The 23,375-nt window shown below is 42.0% G+C and overlaps 1 protein-coding gene across 4 annotated transcripts in view; it reads left to right on the forward strand.

The window, feature by feature from the left end:
* The window catches only part of ARL15 (ADP ribosylation factor like GTPase 15), a 240,324-nt gene that overhangs the window by 28,380 nt on the left and 188,569 nt on the right, over positions 1-23,375 (forward strand). The window lies entirely within an intron of this gene.

The following is a 23,375-nucleotide window of genomic DNA, read 5'->3' on the forward strand; positions in this document are numbered from 1 at the left end:
AATAAAAGTGGTCAGCTTTAATAGTTTATGTCCTCAAGTTTCAGGAAATATGAGTAAACCTGTACTACTGCTGGTTAATTTCTGTGCTGGTTAATTTATTTCAGTGCTGGCTGTTGTCTTCTGTCCCCATTCTGTGTGAATGAGGGGGTTCTACTTGTGCTTTTCATCTCCTGCTCGGTTTGGCTGGACTCTGTTTTGTCTCTGAGAGGAACCCAACTCAGTTGCTCTCAGAAATGTGTGTGTGAAGGAGAGGTGTTTTCATTGAAGACTAACTCAAGTAATTAAATTTGCTTCAGGTTCTGAAAGACCTAATACCTAGTTGTGAGAGGTGATGCGTGTGCATGCTGAAACATCCTTGTAGAACAGTGTGAGAGGGTGTGCTATCCTTACCTAACTAGCTTGAAGAGGAGGACCTCCTGAATGTAAGCCGTAACTTCCTGAAGTAGCCTGCCGCTTCAAGTAGTTGTGCAAAGTGCAAGCAAATCTCAGTTATACTTCAGTGCAGTGTAGCTCTAATTAAGCCAGAAAAGGTTCCTCACACAATCTCTGTGCCCAGTCCTACCACTTTCAAAGGTTATGAGTCTTAGGAACATACAGAAAGCCATAGAAAACCATTTCTGTAGAGCTATTGCTTCACGAACATAGCCTTCTCTGGTAAAACTTGTTTTTGGCTCAGTCAAAATATTTTGATGAAGTTACATAGGCCTATAAACAATTATATTACTATTTTTTTCTGTAGTTCAACATCCCCCTTGTATTTCTTTGTTTAAAGCTTAAAACCAACTGCTTCATGAGGAAACGATAAGGATGGCTTTATTATTGTTGGGGAAATACAGGTTGAAGGTTCTAAGTTGCCACACAGTGTGAATTGGAGGATATAAGTGCCGGGGCCCTCCCTCTTTTAGCAGGAGCCTTTTTAAAGCTTTACACAAAGGGATCTGCAAAACATGAACTAAACTTTTTTCCTAAATGGCTAAACAGGATGTAGTTATAAATAATAATTCAATATGAGCTTATTTTGGTGGAGCTTTCTCACACACAACTTCTTGTATGTTGAGAAATGTAGTTTCCTTTTATAAAGAGTTCTTTCGTTAGTTTCCGGACAGTGTTTAAGATGAATTCATACCATTTAAGAAAGAAAAAAAAAAAAAAGAAGTTAAAATCTCTTGTGCTGAGGTGTTGTAATTTCTTTATGTTAACAGCAATGTGGGGTGGGTTTTTTGTTTGTTTGGTGGGGTTTTTTTGTTATTTTGCCCCCCTCCCCCCCCCCCCCCCCCCCCCCCCCCTTTTAATTTGGTGGTTTCTAAATGGATTGTTCTTAATCAAAAATGGTTAAAATTTTTCTTAACTCTTCACAAAATATTCAGAATCGTTGATCAAATACTGGACTAGAGACTTCTCATACAGACCGTGTTGATAAAACAACTGTATAGATTCTGCTTTTTATAGCAATCCTACTCTGTAGGTGAACACAAGTCTGCTGAATGTTATCCCCACAAAACGGCATATGCTCATCTATTGTAACAAATACCACTTTATCATTTTATTTTTGTTTTGTTTAAAAGTGCCTGCTCAGTAGCCTTTCTGTGGTCTGTTCCATATAGCCCATCGCTCTTAGAGGCACATTCTACATAACAACAGGGAAATACTTTTTGAAGCTACCATAGACAGATTTAAGGGCAGTGGCAGAATGTGAAACCACTTCTGACTTTGGCTGTATGCTTGACGCTTCGTTTAATATTTATCTTGGAAATACTGTACTACCTTGAGGGCAAATCGTGGTTGATGTAACCTGAAGGAAATGGGAAAACCTGAGCTTGGTTGTCATCGGGGAGTTGTGAAATCTCTCTGTATGAAGGCAGGTAAGCAATGCTTGTCAATCTTGTTGAGACAATGTTATTATCTCTTGTTCAGACAGGCTAGTTTTGAATCACTGAAGTATCCTTAGACTTAACACACACTGGGCATGAATTTGGGCTTGGTTAGTTGGTTTGTTTGTTAGGGTGGGTTTTTTCACAGCAAAATAGTTTGTATGAAGTTTTATCTCACTTTGTGTGGTGTTGCCACACAAGAGGCCTTATGTATTTTTATTCTTCTGTATTCTGCTGTAAGCTTTATATTCTCTTACTCTGCAAAGTCAACTAGCTTTCCTCTGAAACGTTTCTTTTTCCACCCATTTGCATTTCCCTATTACATTTGAGATCATTCTCACAGCAATACTACGCTTGACTAGGTTTTCTGATTTCCTAATTCCTTCTCCCATGGACCATCTTGTTTTAGCTGAGGTTGTTTCTCCATCTATTCAGGGCTGGTTTATAACACCTGCCTCTTTCATATGAATATGTGAATCATTGAGGGAAGCCAGGACCACCTTTTCTGTCAGTGCTGGTAAGGGCTTTGTGCTTTACCTTCTACATTTGCTTTGCTTGGTGTTAAAGATTTTTATATTTACTTCTGCATATCCGTGGCTCAGCTTCTGCTTCCCTCAGTCTCTTGCTTTGATGACATAATGTATTTCAGCCTTCTGCTTCTCAAACTCTAAATGGAAGGTCTCTTGTGATACTTGAGCTAAGCTGTTTTGTCTGTGGATCAAAATCATTATGCATTGCTGCCCCTCTATTATGTATATACAGGGGATTTTGGGGAGGATTCTGAGACCCAAGAGGTGTATGTGTGCCATGTACACTCCTTCCTTTGCCATTTCTGTGGTGGTTTCTTTTTAATTGTTGCAAATGTAACGCTTACTGCCTCAGGTACAGGGTCTGCAAGATGTTAGCAGCAATTTCTGAGAAGGTTCATTCTGTTCTCTCCCCACCCACCCCCAGGCCACCCCCCTTTATTTTTCTCTTCTTTTTTTAACAGTCCTCTATTTAATTCAATTGCTTGTCCAAGCCCTGAGTTGTGAGACTTGTCTTCTGTAAGCTATTGACTGCTAGAAGTTCTCTGTGGCTCTTTGGTTATTATGGGTGTTTTTCTACTGCACTTCCTGACTGAGAAAGTTGTTGTTCCTCAAAGACTTGTTCTGGTGTTGTCAAGCTCAAAACATTGGCAATTTCTCCTTTTTATTTTCTGGACAAATTCTGGTTTTCTGGCTATGGAATTTTGTACTGGCAATCTGTAATCTGCTTTGGGGAGCTGGGACATGACTTGCAGCTCATGATGTGTGCAGGGGATAGGAGAACAGGACAAACAACGTTTGAGATCGTTGAAGATAGTCCATTTCAGATCTTTGTGTGCCTATCCACTCATGTGGAAGGTGGAAATTAGTGAATCATCAGTGATCCTATCTAGTTCTGTGTTCCCAAAAGTGGGAAGAGTCAGCAAAATGCTTAATCTTGGATGTACCAAAAGTGTTTTCTACCTTACGCTTAAATTGTGCTAAATCCTCTCATGCCTCTCTCTGAAGTTTCTGTGAGCCCTTATTCACAGCTTTTCAAATATGCACTGTTCAGTTTTCTTCAATCTATAATGACTAAAAACTTTTCCTAAATTAAGGGCTGTGGTTCTCAGAAGCTGGTAACATGTATCCTTGGAGAAATTTTCCATGAAATCTGATCAAAAAATTAAAAAAAAAAAAAGGAGGGAGAAGGGTGAGAAAATTTGTGTTTCAGCAGTTTCTCTGGTCATCTGTAGGATTTGGGGAAAATGCTTATTCTTGTTCTAAGCAATTTTTTAGTTTTATGGTAGCTTTTTCTGAAGCATTGGAAGGAACGTGAAGAATGGTGGACAGTGGTCTCAAATGTTCTCAGATGCTTACCTAATCTCTTGTTCACACGACTGGTGTCAACTTGACTGGTAGGTCTGAGATCAAGAACATGTTTTTTCCAAGGTCAGACTGTCCAGGGTGTGTTGCTTTTTTCATTTCCAGTATGTTGGGAGGCAGTTTGCCTACTGCGCAGTGTATTCTACCTGCTCCGCACCCTAACTGTGGGCCTTGGGCACTGATAACACCCTCATACTGTCAGTTCCTCATCTGTGGCATTTGATCGTCTCCTGATGGCTAAAGTAATGTAGTGTAAGCAAAGTCTCAGGGTCTGTTTTATAGTAATATTTGAATTAAACTAATGACATACAGATTAATCCATTGAATATGTAGTCCCATCTTTTAGCTATGGCACAATTGCACTTTGTTTGGAAAATGAGTACCAGAAGCAGTGATGACTCTTACTGTAAGCAAATTACTCAGCTGAATGTGATCCGTTTTTCTGCTTGAGCTCCAGTCATTATTTTGGCTAATGCTTGTGCATTGCTAATTTGACTGTTTCATGCCATGTATTGTTAAATTGCTGTCTGCTTCGGTTGTCTTGCTACTCACTGTGTATGCTACATGACTGGTCGTAAAAAACATATCTTGCAGAGCTATTCCTTGAAGCTTGCACGCTTCTGTACCATGTGGATGTTGACTGATGGCTTGACACACCACAGATTCAAAGCAGTCTTTGCTTATTAAAACTCAGAAGAGATTACCACTCAAAACATGTGTGGTTTCATGTAAAATTCCCGACAAAAATCCTGCTAAGTTTAGGAGAGTGATAATAAACCACTGATTTCCTATGTGAGAAATGCTCGTCGTTACCCTCTCCCTTCCAGGAGTGTGTGTTTGGATACTGGGAGACTGGAGTTCTTCTCTGCCCTTAGTTTTCAAGTGGACATTCAGCTGTTAAATCAGTCGTTAGTTTCTTTTTCCTAATGTCTCCAAGACTTTTACAGAAATTCATGGAGAACTGAAAAGAAGCAAAGATCACCTGTTCTCCTTAAACTTCTACTGGTGTTTCTCAAAAATGTTGCCGATACACTCATTTGTGTGTGCGTGTCTTCAAATAGTCCTCTCCATTCCACAGTGCTGTCTGCTGAGCACTTACATTACCCATGATTAGTGAGCTTATCTTTAACTGCTAGTAGCAGCTTGTTTCTTCCAGGTCAGGAGAGTGAGAAGCAGCTGCAATTTCTGGATGTAGGTGTAGAAGTTCACTCCCTTGTCCTGAAGTGGCTGAGCTGTTGACAGCAAAAGGTAGATAATTGTTCCCAGGGTAATATAAGTAGTTCAGTAACAATTGTGAATGATGTGTGTTTTAAGTATTGCTTGATATTGCTGAATCTGTTGACTGATGGACTCTGGGCATAAAAATCAATATTAAAATGCTACTTTGTCTTTCATCAGATACTAAATGAGTAGGTATATGGAAGCTGAACAGACTGTGGCATAAGTTATGATACCAACATACTATTTGAAAGCTGTAATTCATTACAGGAAGTGGGCTCTTGTAGATGACATTGAATTGGGTGTTATAAAACCATGGTCTGACATAGTCTTGGTATGTAAACCAATTTAATCATAAATCAATGTAGTTGTCTAAACTGTACACAGAAATTTCTTAGATACCAGTTCAATGGAGAAGGTTAATGAAATCCAGAAATTGGTTATGTTGCAATTAAGAACATAACACATTAGGTGGGTTCTAAGGGAGAAATCTGTACCCACTTGGAAATTAAATGCTTCATGCTTTAGTGAATTTGAAATAAATGACCAGTGCAGTATGAATGCACAATGAATGGAAGTAACTACATGTGAAGGCCAGAACCATGGGGTTGTGTGCATGTATGTCTGTGTGTGTAACTCAGCAAAATATTTCAAGGATGTTACCTTGACATTGAAACTGAGAAGTGACAAAGCTATGACAGTTCAGGAAAGAGGACTGCTGTCACTGAGTAAAGCTTACTAGCCCTTTCATTTCTTTAGCAAACATGGATGCTAAAAATGTGACAGTGATGTAGTTAAATAAATAACCGTTCTTCCTTTACCTAAAGCATGACAGAGGTCTTTCCCCATCTCTCATCTAAAATGCTATGGAAATAAAATACCTCCAGCTCTCACAAAAAACCCAAAATACAAACCTGACAATTTTTTAATCTCTCTGAATATGTGGTTTCAGAGGCTACTGCAGTATTTGGAACTCTCCTTAGAACAGCGACATTAAAGAGGAAAATGAGTAGTTTTTGTAGAGGCAATAAATCATATGCTCCTGGATTAACTTCTTCAAAAACCAGGGAGACATTACATTTCAGATATATTTTTTTTCCTTTTAATAAATGTTGCACATTTTTTGTAGTATGTAGTGAAGCATTATGCTACAAGAAGTTTTGGAGTTAAGAATTTAAAAGCATTTGAAGGATTAAACATTTATATGGGTATTTAAATCATATTTGCACTGAACAGCAAACATCTTTAGAGAAGACATTAAACCTCAGGTTTTCATAATGTAACCTGCAAACAGTATTTCATAATCCTATACGTGTATACTTAAACTCTCCTTTGTACATTTGCTCTTAGCAGGCACCATCAGGCATAGAAATTCACATGGCAATCCATGTTTAGTTCTTCCTACTAAGACAGAATCCCTAAACCTCTGTCTCTAAAAACAATCAGCTTTTTTGGAGTTGTGGTCTATTGTATACTTACTCAGCCCTGTTCAGCATTTTCTACTCTCTTCGGAAGGTTCTGTCCAAGGAAAGAACCCAGGATTTAAGAACAGAAATGTAATCTTGCCTACCCTTTGGCAGATGCATCTATTAGTAAACTCAGCCCAGTTTTAACACATAATCAGCCATCACTTTCTGGTTATGATCCAATGCAGAAGATACAGAATAACTTCTACAGCAGTATTTTTGTAAATACCAGAGGTGTGTGAGGTATTCCAGTACTGATGACTGACACTTGGATGTCAGTGTGCTGGTACCTGATTTCTTATTTGGTTAACATCTACAGTTATGGTCATATGCACCTTTGATCTGCCCTGGAATGGATGGAGAGAGGTGTGACTGCTCAGCTTAGCTGCTAGAATATAGTTTGAGTGCTTCTGTACCTGCTTGAGTGTAAGATCAGCTGGTTTACCTTAAAACACTGTCTTTGATAGCTTGCACAGTTGTCTCCTTCCAGGGAAGCAGATGAGATTCTTCATGTGCTCCATTCTGTTGATTCTGATGTCTGAGTGGCAATCTCGATCAGAAGACCCGTGTATCAACCACTGGAAACTAATTTATTCCATTTTAGAAACAGCAGCTGTACACAGGAGACGTAAGAACTGTCTGGTGGCAAAGCCAAGCTATCATAGATTGGGAAATGTACAAGGCAGTTAATCCTCCCTAATTGCCTTCTGTTTCATGTGTGTTTTGGTGTAGTCTTTAATTACTTACATTGCTTTGTTTTCCCCTCTTCCTTTCCCCATAGGACCCATGAGTCATTCATTGCACAGGATGGGTGGTGGTAATTTAATTAGCTGCTGCTAACAATTGTGGAGAAAAACAGTTAGGTGGTGTTACCTCATGTTTTTTCTCCTATTTGAACACTTTTCTGAAGGCAGAATTAGAACACAAAAATGGCCATATTGCATCAGTCCAGATATGTCTCCTGACCAGCAGTGTGTTTTACAATAGACATAAACAAATGCCTGTGGAGGAGCAAGAACAAGAAAAGTGTATGTGCTACTGTTACCTGATACCTTACAAGTTTCCAGCTCTTTTAAGCACAGGCAATTTTGGAGTTGGTTGTGGTTTATGTTCTTACTAACATCAGTAGATTTACATCTCTGAATATGTCCAGTTTCTTTGTGAAGTTAGGCAGAATCCACAGCCTTCTTTGCCAATGACCTGCTGGTTCCACAGGTGAACTACATTTACGTGTCCTTTTGGAGCTATCTCCAATGAGTTTATTTCAACTGCTCTTAATCCTTGTCCTGGAAGAAACAGTATGCAGTTACTTGGTACCATCACCCTCTAGAATCCACTTAAAACTTCATAAATTTGTCAGACCTCACCAAAATTCTCTTTCCCAGAGTGAAAACCCTAAGATTGCTTAGACTTCTTCTAGAAGGAAAAGCTATTCTGTATTTTGATCATCCTTTTGGTCCTTTTAGGAACCTTTTCCAGTTCTGTTACCCTTTTTGAGTTAAGAGGAATAAAAAAAATACAGTGTTCAGTATAAACATAGATTGAAACATAGATTTATACAATGGCTTGATGATGTTCCTGTCCTTACTTTTAACACTTGATTTATTTTTTTGAGAACCATCAAGGACCAAACTGCTGTTTTCATGTGACTGTCATAACCCAAAATCTCATTCCTAAGTTATGTAATAGTCAGCTTAGACCCCCCATCAGCTTATTAGGACTGCAGGTTTTTTTCCCTCCATGTAGATCACTTTATTTTTTAATGTCACCTGCCATTCTGCTGTCTGTTCAGTCTCACAGTGTCCCTCCATGCATCCTTAGTCTGTACTGCTTTGAGTAACGCATGTTGCTCACTGCTTACCTTTGACACAGCAGATCCATCACAAATCCTTGAGAAATTTTGCAAGTGACCTCCCTCCACTGCAGGAACTGACCATGTACTCTTACCCTCTGTTTCCTGCCACTTAACCAATTACCTGTCCATACAAGGCTATTCTTTTTCTGTCATGACCACTTGATTTTCATGTCCAAAGAATTGCGTAGAAAGCTTTCTGAAAATCCACCTTGACTATGATTTTATGGGTCTTTCTGTGGCAGTCATTCCTACTATGCTTGGATGCTTCACAAATGCTGAATTTTATTTATTCATATATCTCTGAGGTTGTAAAATTTCTTCAACTATGGAACGAAGCATAGATACCTGAAGTCTAAACAGTCTAATAACTTAATGTCCCATTTCAGACTTACACTAATTTGTTTCCTCTTGCATTATTTTTTTTCCAGAATTGTCAGTCTCAGAAAACGTGCTATCCATTCTCTGTATGGATCCATAACCTTGACTGTAGCAGTGACTAGTTCTTCTCTAAATCACCCTCCAGCATCTCACCTTGGGTATCTAAAATAGCATCTATCTTTGAAATGTGTAAGTGTTCTAACAGAGCCACTCCATGGCAGAGCCAGGGGTAGAATTACATTTACCAAGCTGGCAGTCTTCTGATTGTAATGAGAAAATCTCTTGCCTTGTTCACGTTTCTGTGCTGTGTTGTCTGTGAGTCAAGGATTGTTGCATTACCATTGGCCTCGCTGTCAAAAGACTTAAGAAGGACATGTAAACGTAATTGCCAGAGACGTTTCTTTGTCACTTCAAATCTGAATTTAGTGTTTATGACACCAGCTGGTCCTCTGGCACCATCCAGCATAGTATGGTGTGCAGAGTTCAGCAAGGGCCATGAAGGCACACATTGATTCAAATAATGACTTACTGTGAAAATGCAGCAGTGTGACAGCAAACCATTCTTAAGTCTTACTCACTCACTGTACTCATTTACTCTGCCCAGGACTTGTGTGCAAATGTTGGTGCTGTGTAAATGATTTGTGCTTTTGCATTTTGAACTACACTTCTGCATCTTCTGAGAGAATTTTAAAAAAGGTGGAAAGTTTTGGGAAGCAGAAAGTAAAATGGAATGTGTAACAGGAAAGAGCTTGGAAAATTCTCATTTTCCCTCTGTTTTATTGTAGTGGAAAACCTGGGCTTGGAAAAGGCGGATTATGCATGTGGATTTTTATTCATATCCGGAGTAGAACTGGATTTGATCACTGTGTCCTGCCATGCTGAAATGAGGTTTTATGGTCCTTAACATTTGTTGGTAGTCAGCACGCGCTGGGGTATGCCCTGAAGGTCACGGTAGCCCAGCCTGTCAAAAGGTTTCTACATGATGCAGTCTTGCAGCTGTGGGATGGTGATAAATTAAGACTGAACATAGAGTATATTATTGTCAGTAGATGGTAAACTGTGGGAGATAGCTGTCTGAACTACTGCTTCTGTGCTGCCAGAGGGAGGAGGCACAGAGTGAGGGAAAGGGAATGGGTGGGAGGAAGGAAGAAGGGAAATGGAGGTTTCCTTCAACCAGTAGCCATCCTCTCATGCTTCTTTTCATCTTGGCATCTCCCCAGGGGAAATTGAAAAAGATGTTAATGATTTTTATTAACATTGTAGAGTACATTAAAACTTGTACTGTTCTTGTGTTGCCATATGTGAAGCTTTTTAACCACATGCACAGATGTAGTTCTTAATTAGCGTATTTAGAGACCTGAAAACTTCCTGTAACTAGCAAAGGAAACAGAAAAGGAAGAAAAACAGTAAGGGAAGGGGAAAACAGCTAAGTAGGTCTAGAGAGCATATGTAATAGGCCGATCTGTAGGAATGATTATGTACCTGCATGTACCTATTTGTATACATCTCTCCCCCTGCCAGTTGCTTACATATCTGAGACAATTCTTCCATTGGCAAAAGAGAACTTGCTATAGAAGGTGGCTTTTAGGATCTTGTAGTGTAGGTCACATACAAAGCTGACAGTACAACAGGAAAAACTGGGAAGTGTGTAGATTGTGCAACTATGGAAGAAGACAGCCTTTCTGCTGGGTCTTAAAATGTTGACTTTTTGCAGTGTGTTTATATGTAGTTACTAATTTAGTGAGGCAGAATTTTAAATTCAGTTGTAGGTAAGAGTCTGTGGAAGTGAAGAACAGGAAGGTCAAATGCTAAATTTTAGTTTTTATTTCTTCCCCTAGTAGTTGTCATTTTCCCAGTAACATCAATTTTCTCCCAGGCTCTGATGGATGTAGGTCAGACACTGTAGTTAGCGTGGGTGGAGCTCAAGATGATGACTTAGAAGTGGGGCCTCATCAGTCACTATTGCTCTGCTTCTGGAAGTTGAACACTGAAGAGTCTTGAGGTCAATAACCAGAGGAGATGGTGATTGTTCCAAACATTGGGAATCTGTATAAGAGTTTCTGGTGTGGGTTGGGAATATAATGGCCAATAACTGGTAAACCTAAAAAAAAAAAAAAAAATTAAAAAAAATCTTCTTTTACTTATCAGTAATAATTGGTTGTGTGGTAGTCATTGTTCTTTGTGAGCCTTCCTCAAACTGCTGAGGATTTGTCTGTTATGGAAATACTAGGTTGAGGTTTTCAAGGTTACTCTTAAGGGTTGGTATTTATGCAGTTCCTTCCACTTGCTCTTTAAAATACGAGACCCCTGTAACTTACAGCCATTTCAGAAACTCTTAACTGTTTCTCGCATCCCCATGTCTGGCTGCTGTAGAGCCTGCTTGTTAGCTGACTGCACTCTCTGAGCCTTCCCTCCTTCCTAAGGAGATTGGAGGATCAACAGCTGTTTCATATGCCATTTCTTATCCAAAGAACTTTGTACACACTACTAAGTTTTAATCAGTTCACTTATACAAGAATCAAGTCCTCCGTTACTGAAGCTCAGTAATCCCTGGCATGAGGACTACACACAGCAGACCTTTTCAAAAGCAAACATCATGGCCCTGCTAATGCATTGAGTGGTTTGAGGGAGCTTTCACGTGTCCTGCGTTGTTTAAGAGTTGTGATGTACCTCTTGCTGCTGCACTGGCACTTCTCCTTCTAACACAGGGGCTCTGTTACCACTTTGCATGCCAGCAGCACATCTGCTTCCTGTTTTCTCTCATATAAGTGAATGCAGGTTTTCTCATTTATATTCTGCCTGTGATAAGTTCTGTGATCTGTGGAACTGATTTTTTTTTTTTTTTTTTTTTTGCCATATATTTAAAAGAATGTATTCAGGTTTGGATCCAAAAAAACTGTACGTTTTGTGTACAGTACTGATTTTCTTCAATTTGTGTTTTACACTGACTGCAGATGGAGCAGCAATGAGTTCTGGCACATGTGACTTTGTTTTGCTGTTACTGTGTTACCTGCTTGAATAGTAGTGCAGTTCTCTTTGTACCTATGATGGGCATACATAACCGTGTGATGATATTTCTGAAGGCCCCTCCTTCCCAGTCTCCAGAAGAGTGGAAGATGATACCGTGCAGGCTTGTGGATCCAAATTACTAGGTTTTTCAAACTTTCCTGTGTTTTTCTTCCATGACAGTGGCTTTGCAAAGATGCTGTCAGCTTACAGGTCGGGTTTGTTGTAGGATTCTGGTCACCTATTAACAGGTAAGATTTAGGTAAAGGAAAGGTTAAAGAGCTCACTAGATTTTCAGTTTTGCATTGAAGCTTGACAGCACTGTAGACAGTGTCACGCCACAGTTAAGGTTGGAGGGAATCTTGGGGGTGTCTAGTCTGACTTCCTGCTCAGAGTCAGCGAGGAGGTCAGGCCACGTGGCTCAGGGCTTTATGCAGTCTGTCTCAAAAACCTCGAAGAACGGAGACCACACAGTGCTTCTGGGCAACCTGTGCTGCTGCCGTACTGTCCCTGTAGGGAGAAGGGTTTCCCTTTGTCTCCAGTCTGAACTTGTCTTGTTTCAGCTTGTGCCTGTTGTGTGGCGTCCAGCCATGATGATGGAGCCTGGCTGTGGCTTGCTGTGTCTTGTCAGTGACTGGCCTGTAAGTAGAAGGCTGGTCTGAGATGCCACCAGAGCCTTCTCTTCTCCAGGATGAAGCAGCCCCATCCATCAGGGTCCCCTTGCCAGGCAGGTGTTCCAGCTCCCGAGCATCCTGGTGGGCCTCTGCTGGGCTCACTGCAGTTTGGCCATGTCCCGGACTGGGGACCCCAAACCAGAGGACTCAGTATCTTATCTAGGTATGGTCGAAGAAGTGCTGAGCCAAGGGGGAACATCATTTCCCTCCATCTCCTGATTGTGCATGCTACTATAGCGCTGGATGCTGCTGGCCTTTGCTGCTGCCAGCCCCAAGGATGCTCCTGTGCAGCTTGTCCTCCAGGGCCCCAGGGACTTCTCTGCATCGGGGCTGCCCAGGCAAGCCATGTGTAGCCTGGATCACTGACTGGGGCTCTGACTTCCCAGGGCACTTCTCTGTGCTGAACTGCATGAAGCCCCATTCCTCCACCCTGTTAACATCCCTCTGGGTGGCCTCTCCAGCGCGTTGACTGTTCCCCCCAGTTTGGTGCCATCTGCAAACCTGACAAGAGTGATTCTTCCCAGGTCACTGATTAAGTTGTTAAGCAGGACAGGTCAGAGGCTGGGCACGGCAGTTCTCCACTTTGTTACTGCAGTCCAGGTGGAGTACAAGTGATTAACTGCTACCTCCAAGGCAATCATCCAACTGATTTTTACCCATCTATGTTGTCTGCCTAAGCAGACTGTAATGTTTTTCCTCTTGTAGAAGCCTTGCTCTCTGACTGTTCCAGGGACCAAAATTGGACTGATCAGCCCGTAGGTCCCTGGGCAGTTCTTCCGGCTTCTTTTTTTGAAGACGGAATGACACTGGCATTTTTGCACTTGTTTGGGACCTCCCCTGTCTGGGTCACTATTGAGCTCAGCCAGCACTGTCTTTGGGTGCAGCCCTTCTGTGGGTCACCTAACTCCTGACTGACTCTGTGCTCACACACTGCTGGAAAAACTCCTTCTGGACAGTCTGTGGGTGATCTTGTTGGCACAGCAGTGGGGAGAGCAGTTTTTCTGAAAGGGAAGGGTTAAGTGTCTTTAAACATTTAATGCAGCAGCAGGAGCTGACGCACAGCAAAGAGGCAAACTTCAGATAATATCTTCTAAAACATTAGTGGTTTTGGTGTATTTTCTGACTATTTCTTACATTGCCTCAACATTTTTAATTTAAAGAACATACCTGAACATGAGTGAGGTGCGTAGCTGGTTCAGATACTTGGGATACCTCATTGGTGTACTTAAGTGAAAGCTAAGGTAGTTATTATTCAGACTTCTTTCATGTCTAGGGATGAAATCTTTAATTAGTGCCTACTTTAGCCTTTTTCTGATACTGACAGGTGAGACCCAAGAGACCAGGTAAGATTTTTTTTAGATGTCAGTAAAATTTGCTCACTCTCCTTCTGCGTTAATGGGGTGCTAGGGTGCCTCCTCTGGTGTATGCAGTATATGGGTTTGGTTGTCTTGAATCTCCTGGACATCCCACTGGGTTAAAGTGAATTTTTGTAGTTGACTGTAGGATTCCCTGCGTTACAGCTCCGGCTCCGAGTTACGGATCTGTTCTGTTACAACGACCTGGGAGACAACGACATTAGAAAATCGCTGATTTAGCGAACTAATTTTTAATTTTGCAAATTAAAAAGCTGCACACTGACAGGCGCACTCCAGGAAAAGTACGGAGGGAATTCGGCAGGTGAGCCTCCTAAGCAGCCCTCGGTCTTCCAGAATGCCAGTGGCATTTTGCTAGCCGGCCGCTGCGCTCGCGGCGCACAAGCCTTACCAGCGTAATGGACTTTCCGGCGGCGCTTCTCAACTGTGTGTGTTGCCCCCCCCCCAGTCTCGGCCAAACCCAGCCCTTTCCCGTGTTCCGGGAACAGCCCGTTCGCCGCGCTCCCCTGGCAGCGCCCCTGCCCGCCTGCCCGCCGCCCGCCGCAGCCCCTCGCCGTGACGGGGCGGGGAGCGGTGGCGCCCGCCCGGCGCGCGTGGCGGGGGGCGGTGCCGTGCCTCGCGGGCCCGGTGCCGCGTGGCGGGCGCCGTTCCGCCGCGCCCCACCGGAGGGCGCCCGTGCTCGCTCCCGGCGGGCGGCGGGGGCGGCCCGGGCGCGCTCCGCGTGGTGGGTGCGAGTCACCGCGCTGCTAGGCGCCGCCGCAGCGGTCGCGGTTTGCGGCGGGGCCGCGGGGCTGCGTGTCGTGCCCGGGGGCCGCGGGGCGTGCGCCTGCTGCCCGCGCACGGCGGCGCCGCCGGGGGCACGGCCGGGGCGGGGCGTTCGCGCTTCGGCCTGGGACACGGAGCCCTCGTTGTGCCGGCGTGGGCAGGGTCTAGATCCCTGCCGGTGGGGCGGGTGTGACAGAGGCGTGCGGGGCTGAGACCGGCGAGGCCGAGGGCTCGGTTTGGGAAGCTGAGGTCCGAAACCGAGGGAAGGGGAGACGAAGCTGCTTTTCTAAGGGGGTTTCCCCCCGCTTTTTCCCCTAGCATTATTGTCACATCAGTAAAGCACAGGGCGACCTGATAGCCAGGTGACCTGTGAACATCTGCAGCAGCTGCTGGGAGACTGTGTGGGCCGTGTACGGGAAGCCGGAGGGAGCGAGGAATAAAGCTTGGGGGCGAGAGCAGCTGTAGGGCAGGGAGGGCCGGCCGCCATGTGCGGGGAGAGCACGGGGGGCCGGGGGGCCACCGGTGGCACGCAGTGTCGCAGAAGGTGGGAGCTGGCCAGGACGTGTTCGCTCGGGGCGTGTGGGGTGGGTCAGTGCAGCACCTCCTGGGAACTGGGCACCTTCTGCAGAGCCGACGCGTGGCTGCCTCAGCCCCACATCTGAGAAACAGGGTGGTAGTGAGAAATTAACCGTGTGTTACTGTCGTGGCAGAGGGATGTAGAATATAGGAACAGAAAGGCAACCTTTCTGCCTGCAGCCCACAACATTTCTAGGCTTTTGTCCTGTAGGATGCCAAGAGAGAACCACCTTCTGCAGTGCTGTTGCTGTCCAGGGAGGGTGACAACCCGCAGCAGTCTTCCCTGTTGGCTAAACTAGGGAGAAAACAGAGGAAGGAGGATGTTAGGGAGGGTCTGCAGTGCTCTGTTTGTTTGCAGTTTCCTTGCAAAACTGTATGGCTGTTAGGCTCTGTATGGTTTGTCTAAGTTTTGTTTTGTTTGAGTTTTTTAAATTTTATTTTTATAGAAGCAGACCACCTGTGGGGATTTGAGTAACGCTTAGTAGAGCTTTTTGTCCCTATAGCATTGGATTTGGAGATAAGATCATAAAGACTGTCATACTTTGTACCTGTAATCCAGGTGGGAGCACAGTCTCCAACATTCAGTAAAACCAAAAAATTCCCATAAAGAACACATGGACTAATCTGCATGTTTATGAGGATTTTGTGCAATGCCGAGTGGTTAAAAGTTGATTTTAAACAGTTTGTTTTCCTTACAATCTGGTTTTTTCTTCTAGCATTGCAGCTCTCTGAGTAAGCTTGCTGCTGTGTAAATGGCTAGAACCTCTTTGATTCTTGTCAGTTACTGGATTCTGTAGTGTTTATAACAGTGGGGTTTTGTTGTCTGATTGTATTTTGTGTGTGGGGAAAACCCGTTGTTCTAATCTTTGTTTAAGCAGCCACTTTTTTAGCTTACTGAAGTAATTGATGCTTCTTACTCTTTCCACAAATGCTTCATCTCTGGATCATTGTGTGGTTTTTCTTGGAGAAGGAACCTTACCCATCTTTTGTTTTCCAATTATAGAGTATAGAAGAGAAAGAGGAAAGTTGTGACTGTGACTTTTCAAGGCTGGGTTGCTTTTGCGTATCTAGTTCTTTGAAATAGGTGCAGGATATCTGAGGCGAGACGGCTCTGTTTGTTTTTTCTGCCATTTCCACTGTCTCAACTAAGCTATTAGGCACTCTGGAAAAAGACATGCCAGGAAGATGGATTTGTCTGGTTTGGAAAGAGAAGCAATGTAAATCCCTTCTGGTTAGACAGTTGTGTCCTTGGGTGGGCAGGTTCTGAATTGTCTCATCTTATGTCTCGTACTGCAAAGCTTACGAAGACGTAGTGCTTACGAGTGCCAAGGACTACAGAGAAGAGTGATTACAGGTATATTGGAGAACAAACAGAGCCTAGAGTAAACATCAGGATGCAAACAAACAAGTTAGGCCAGCACTGAAATCCAGCAGTGGCTCCAAATGAGAATGAATTTTATCATGAAAAAAACCTCTTAACTCTTCAGTTAACACTTTGTTGTTTTTGAGACTCAAGGGAATGAGAATTAGAAAAAAATAGCTGTTTTTTCTAGTTCTAAGCTAAAGCCTCCAGACCTTATTGATTCACTGAAACACCTACCTGAAACAATTCATAATGTTATGGATAGCTGTCACATGATATTTTCACATTATTTTCTAATAAATGTTCAAACCTGTAAAATGCAGGCATGGTTATCATGAGGCTTCTTGGGACAGCTGAGCTGCCAGAACCAGTTGGCTACTGAAAGAGCCTTGCTCTGATGTATGACCCCTCTTTCCTCATGCTTTGGCCTGGGGAATAAAGTGTGTGTATGTGGTGGTCATACTCTCCAGGACCTGTTTAGTTTTTTGCCAGTTTAGCAAACTGGTTTATTTTCTTCACCCTTATGTTGGTTTTTAACATTTCAGTGAACTGAATGGTCTCATATGAGGGGTAAGATTAGCACCAAGGGCTGCTGGCATGTAAGGGAAAGGCATATGCAGCTGGGAAGGGACACAGAAAGGGGTGAGCCTACCCTTTTGACAGCAGTGAGCTGTTAGTTGTCTCAGGAAACCCTTTGCTACATCCCCTTGAGTTTAATGCAGACTAGAAACTGTCGATTCCATGCATGCCCTTGTTTTGTACCATGAAGGAAAAGGTCATAAACCTTTACTTCCACTATAGATGCTCCATACAGCACCTGTTAGATCATTGATGAACCAACAAAAGTATGTTTTGTTTGTAGCAGCACTGTAAGTCCTGGGTTCATTTTATTTGAAGTATGGTGCTGAAGTTCAGATTGGTGGTGGTCTCAAGATTTACAGAAGGTAATGCATGGTGAGGCTAGTTCTCAGGTTCTTGTAGAAAATACTGAAAGGACAGCTAATACAAAGGAAGGTGATCAAGGGTGTTCTGTTCATATTTGTCGTGTTCCTAATGGCAAATATACTGAAAAAATGTTTATTAATACAAATCCTTCAGTTTCTATGAAAGGGAATAGTGAAGTCTTGAGACTTATTCTGAGAGATTATAAAATTACGTAGAGTGGAGGCCTCAGAGAATTTATTCAGCTGCTGAGTGATGACTTCACTTACCAACACCAAGTCGCATTTCCACAAGTCTTACTCCTTTGTACCTCCAGGCTCTTCTGGGTTGTTCCCACCTGTTGCTTCATCACCTGTTTCCTCTAGCTCCTTCTAGTTGCTGATTGTCCCAGGAAAACAAGGTAGAATACTGTTAATTCAGGGAAATTTTGATGCTAGAACTAGAGTGATCATTTTTTTGGGCTTAAATGTTTAAATCTCTTTTGCTAATAGTTATTTTTCTGCTCACATGATTGCTGTATTTCTTGGTAAGCTGTAGTGCTAGGAAAAGGGAAGCATTGGTTTTGCTTCTCATACAGATCTGTGATGTTTCATATCTTGCTGTTGTTTCATACCTTGTTGGCTGACTCAGTAATCTCTCTTCTGTATCCATCCTGGCCCTGTGTTTTTCTGATAACCTTTATATAACTGCTGTTATTTAACTCCCTTGACTCCTAACAACAGAAGTCTTTCTTTGTAAGATTGTATTCAATATTCAGAAGATTCTCTTAAAACTGTGCTATTAGAGGCTTTGATGAATGCTTTTGTACATCTGACATATTCCAGATGAGTCTAGCCTGTGTGTTGTTCCTTGTTCACATGAAGTTGATGCACTGTTGATATTAGACCTAGAAGCATCTGGTCCAAATCAGGACGTTAATGAGGGCAGCATTCCAGTTACCAACGTTGCATCACTTGGTTCAGTATAAATTGCTGAGAAATTCTTATAAGCTTTTCTTTCTACCATACTGGCATCACACTGCAAGGGGGAGCTTTGTCTTGAACTGCACTGTTGTGTTTAGGATACTTATAACATCAGTCATCAGGGGCCAGGTTTTGTAAGGAATATGTGCCAAATTCTGTTCTCAGATGTCCTTTATCATACTTCTGTTTGTGTTTTTCCAGATCATGAATTAATCTCAGTCTTTTCAGATTAGTAGGTAGCAAATGGCATAGTCCAGATAGGAGTTGTTTGCTGCGTGTGAGAACTAAAAAATGTCCTGTGGCATTAATGTGTGCTGAATAGTCCCTAAACAGTAGAATAGAACTGTGCAAGGTAGAACCATATGCCTTCTATCTGCAAACTGCTATCTGAAATACCATAACTTCATTTCACCTTGATGATAAATTGTTTTAGGGAACACATTTAAGCTTTGCTATGGAAAAAGTTTGGTTTATACTATTTCTAGATGCAAGTTATTAAATGTAAACTGAATTTTCAGGGGGAATTTTCTTAGACTACTGTATTGCCCATTTAGCCCCATCTTTTTCATTTTGCTGCATGGAGAAGACTGACAACATTTGTGTTGTGGCTTGCTGAGAGCTTCAGAACAGGTAGAATATGGTTTGTGGGTTTTTTTTGTTCTGTATTATCTGTAGTGGCTTGATTTAACCTCATGTATCTCATATTTAAGACTCTCTTTTGTTTATGCCCTTTTGACTCACGAGAACATCTCTAAGACTCTTAAAAGGCTTCCTGTAATCCAGAATCATTCTGGGCTTTTCTAACAAAACCATTCTAAATTTGACCTGAGTAACATTACAAATGACTATGCATTTTTCAGTTTGGTTTTTTTTTTTGGTTGGAGTTTGTTTGTTTGGTTTTTTTTTTGTAGTCCCACACTGTGCTTGGTACAAACTTGTTATTAAATAGCATAACAAATTAGAAAGCTGTTGGCATCTTATGTTTTTGTAGCTAGCATGTATTGTTTGCATAAGATCTGTCTTCTGAGAGGAGAAGGGTTTGCTGTAGAGAATCACGCTTGCCTTCTCTAGCCTGCAATTAGTAATCTGTTTCAATGTGTAGACGCATGCTTCTCTGAAATGTTTTCTCAGTGGTGAGGTTTCCCTATAATAAGTTCCCAGATGGGAAAAGGAAGGGTGATTTCAGCAGGACCTGAGCTTGTCTTATTTCTGAATGACAATTTGGTGACTGTCCTTCCTTTCAAGCATACCACACTTAACAATGAATTTTCTCAGCTTTTATTCCAACCAATGCAGCAATCTAAACTGCTACCCAGTAATGGTCATCTGCTGACACCATTTCAATTCTTGAGTTGGTGCAGACTTTGCAGACCTGTTTGCCAGCACACATGGACTATTTTTGGGTCTAAATGAAAAATTTGCAGTTTATTACTTCTCAAAATGGAGTAGATAAAAGCTGTTACTGTTTAAGGCAAACGGACACCTGCCTGTGTGTTAGGAGCTGATTCTGCTTCTTCACGGACTAAAATACTGCTGGGATCTTGTCCCTTTTTGGGCACTCCCAGGACAGTTCGCAGCCCTGGCAAAGGGAGAAACCCCAAATTTCCTCACCCCAAGAAAAAGAAAACCTCAGTTACTGGCTGTAGGTTATGGAGATGAGCCACTCCAGTCAGAGTAGTTAGAGTTGGGCACCCCAAACATGGAACAATAGTGTATAAAAAGCTTTCTGAAGCTGACAGCCAGAAGTACACTGAAGTCAGTATGGTCCATCTTTTGATAAGCAGTCAATTTCTGTCCTCCAGGGTTACTCTATTTAGCACATGGGAGAGGATGAGTGAAACGCTTCCTCCCCAGCTGTAGGGACAAAGGAGCATGGTCTCTTAAATGGTAGCCAGGGTGGCACCCATCTCACTTAAACACCCGCAGGTCTCCTGCCTTTTTTTAACCATCTCTTGCTGCTGGCTTCATGGCAGGAGCAGGGAGGAAAAGGGAGAATGAAAGAAGCGTGTTCCTGTACCCCCTTTGCCTCCTTTCTTTTTCTCTGTGCCTTGCAGAAGTAATTTCTGCTTCTGCATGTTTTGCAGTCCCTGTGACAGGCCAGGTAATCTGGAAGCTTTTTCTGCTACTGTGTCCCAGAGGAGAGGTGGAAAGGTTTGCTTTTGCTCTTGGGCCTGACATGCACCAGTGTCCTGAAAGAGGTATTTCTCTCTCAGCATTAAAGAGACTGGGCTGCTGTGTTATAAATGGGGAATTGTGTTTACTTTGTCCTGTTTGTTCTGTCTGAACTGCCTTGAGCGCAGTAAGCCAAATTCAGTCTATAGCAGTTGTAACTTGGTGAACCGTATTATCCCCATTAGAGTTACTTCTGCTTGGAGTGTGAGCTGAGCTCCATGTCTGGGATACTTCAACATCGTACAGGCTTCTGCCAGCACTGCGAGATGTTGAACAGCATGTGATGGCACTTGTGGAACGAAGCATAGAAATACTCATCTTGAGGACATCCAGTGCCTTCTCCCTGTTTCATTACAGCCGTGGTTGTTGGTTATTCATTGTAAAATAATAGGTGTAAATCCAGAAGGTTTTGTTTTAATTACCTTGTCTTTATTCATAATAAAGTGTACAAATTATCCTCTAAACTAGAACAACTTTTTGGAGTGAGGGTCAAAGAATCTAATTATGATTTGAAAATTTCCAGTAGTAGAAGATCCACTACAGTCTGGGCAAGATGTTCAAGTGTTCAACTGCCTCCCCTTTAATGAATGCCTGATGCATTTTTTGATCCTCTTCGGTGTGTTCTAAGGAAGATTTTTCTTGCTTTTTTTTTTATAAGGCAAGTATTATGAGTTCCTCAAGCCCTGAATTATCAGAGATTTTTTTCTAGTGTTTCAGTCATTCTAATGACTCTTTTGTGACCTCTTTGGTTCTGTTTTTCTGCATACTTGAACACTGTTCTTTGGAGACATCAGGACAGACAACAGCAGTGCAGTGGGAATTATTCTTGTGTCAACTACGGACATCATAAAACCTTTCTTTTCCAACGTGGTAATTCCCTAATCTCCAAAGCAGACATCAGTTCTTTGAGGCTATGACTGATCCTTACAGATGCCCCACGAAAATTTACCAAAAACATTTTCAGAAGCATTGTTTTCCAGGGTAGAAAATACCATCGTCTTTTTTTGCTTCTAGATACTATTGTGCGCACCCCTGGGTTTCCTGTTATACCTACCATTACCTGTGTGCAAAACAGTCAACGTGGTCTGTGATTTTCTTTCTGTGCAAATTTCAAGCAAATTCTGTGCAACCCCCTCTCCAAGAAACCCTGCGCACATCCAGCAGCTTGAAACAGGATTATCTTCTGTAGATTTGTTCAAGGAGTGTCTATTCCAAATCACATTGCTGTGCTCTAGACACCTGGTAATATATTGGCAAGCTTTCTTTTTCATTATTTATCAGTATTCTTTCTCAGTTGTTGATGATCTTGGGCTTCTTCGGGACAGGTGCTGTTAAATGTCAGACAGCATGGGCAGGTCCCATGGGATCATGCTAGAAAATGCATCACTTGATGAAAGCTCCTTGTTTACAGGTATATCCTGGAGCCCATAAATCAAATAAACTTACACAGTTTAAAAAGTGCTTTGTTGATATTGGATTGTTCTAATGGATTAAGCAAAATGTCCTACGGTGCCAAACCGTGCATTGCAGAAGACTAAGAGTATTACATAAAGACAGACTTTTTAAAAGCCAGTGTAAAAACAGTAAGTCTATTGTCTGTAGACCTGTTGATTGGCATTCATTGTGTAATTTAGTTTAATTGTTCATTACCAAATCTCTCATCAGCTATTTCATTACATAAAAATTATTTTTCTTCACAAAATCTAGTCAAGCCTGAGAGGCCTATAATTATTTAGGACATCCAGTCCATCTTTTGTAAATATTGACATAGCAGTTCTGTTCTTTCTGTTCGTGTGAACTTTCCAGTTCCAGGTTTTCAGACCTTAATGACAACATTACCAGTCCAGCCAGTACCTATGCCATCTCTTTGAGCGCACTTGCATCCAAGTTACCCAGCTCTGCTGGTGTAGAAGTGTCCAATTAATAGTTGCTGTTTAACATCTTGAGTTGCTGTTGGAATGGAAACTATTTCTTCATCATGATCATCAGAATGTTGTTTGCTTTTTTCTTGGGCAGATGTGTGCATTAAACTTCTCCTGCTTTTCATTGTTACTGTCAGCAATCCTACAATTTCCGTCTAATAATGGATCTTTTTTTCCTCACCAGAAGAGAACACTTTAAAACCTGCTTGTTTAACAATTCCAGCTACTCATTTATCTTTCTGTTCTTTTGCAACTTACATAACTTTTTTTTCAATATTAATTTCCAGTCGTAAATCATCTTGCGTTGAGGGGACAACTGATACCCAGTTACTGAAGAGAGGAGATTTCAGTCGGGCTGCCACGGATGAGTTAATATCGCATAAGAAAAATAAAATAGCCTAACTGATTATCAGTATGAACATCCTGTTGACAGCTATTTCTTTACTACAGGTGGGTTTTACTTCTCCTAAATCTGAACACAGAAGAAGTACACCTATGACCTTAGTCATTTTACAGTGAGAAGAGGCTTGCTTTTGGAGGTGCCCGTTCCCTTTTACTGTCTGCAAAGAGCTGTTCAGAAGTTTCATTCTTAGGTTTCTGATTCATAGGTGACTTAGGGTAGGTCCAAAGCTGATCATCTTTATTCACAGATAAAAAGGGGGAACTAACAAGAGAAGCATCATCTGGATTTCTTTTCCCATTTTTTTTCCTAGAACCAGGATTTAAAAAGTGCCATTTTACAGATAGTGTTTGCCTTTGTCTCTTGTTCACTGGTGACTTCAAGTAAAAAGGGAATATAGTGTTTAAGAAGGAGGTAGTAATTTGTATGTATCACACCTGACATCTGAAAGCTAATTTCTTTGTGTTCCCACTGGATTCTGCAGGTTGAATTTAATAGTATGGCAGCTTGTAGATTAAAACCTGTTCCCAGATCTGTTGG

The sequence above is a fragment of the Falco naumanni genome, chromosome Z (assembly GCF_017639655.2).
Source record: "Falco naumanni isolate bFalNau1 chromosome Z, bFalNau1.pat, whole genome shotgun sequence".
In the NCBI taxonomy this organism is placed as follows: domain Eukaryota; kingdom Metazoa; phylum Chordata; class Aves; order Falconiformes; family Falconidae; genus Falco; species Falco naumanni.